Here is a 738-nt window from a genome sequence, read left to right as displayed (position 1 = left end):
CTTGGTTCAACGCGTTATCACTTTCCTTTCACACACAGCGCAACCAACTCAACGACAGCGCACGCATCGCCCGTAACAAGAAACGTCTTGCACTAAGACTAGCGCGGAGTATCCGCTCAAAACTGGTTATAAACGCGCTCTCCACAATAGGAATAGCAAAACTGTCTGAGGTATTTATTATATCAAAATATACTAGTATATATCATATACCATTTTTAAATATATCATTTATGATTTATATATAATCTTTCTTTTGAGAAAAAAAACAAAACATTTTTATGGAAAGAAAACAAGTTATAGATTCTCTATTTAACAAGTAACCGAAATACCAGAAGTCAAGGTTTAAAAATAGTCAATGAGGTGTTTCAATCTTATCTTCTTTGTACTGTTGAAGGAATCAGAAATATCACAGCTAGAGTTCGGTCTTCTTAACCGAATGACAATGCACGTCACAACTTTCTTAAGGTATGGAATTGCATTATAAAAAAAATATTTTTAGATGATCTCAATGACATTGACTAAAACATTGTGAGAAACGGCTCCCTCTGAAGTAATGTAGTTTTTGAGAAAGAAGCAATTTTCTTCGAATTTGATTTCAAGCCCTCGGAATTAGAGGTCTCAAAATTGAGCATCTGAAAGCGCACAACTTCGTGCACAAGGGTGATTTTTCTTTCATTATTATCTCGCAACTTCAATGAACGATTGAGCTCAAATTTTCAAAGGTTTGTTTTTTTATGC

This window comes from Asterias rubens, chromosome 4 (genome assembly GCF_902459465.1).
Source record: "Asterias rubens chromosome 4, eAstRub1.3, whole genome shotgun sequence".
Lineage (NCBI taxonomy): Eukaryota > Metazoa > Echinodermata > Asteroidea > Forcipulatida > Asteriidae > Asterias > Asterias rubens.
Note: the sequence above shows the minus strand (reverse complement) of the source record.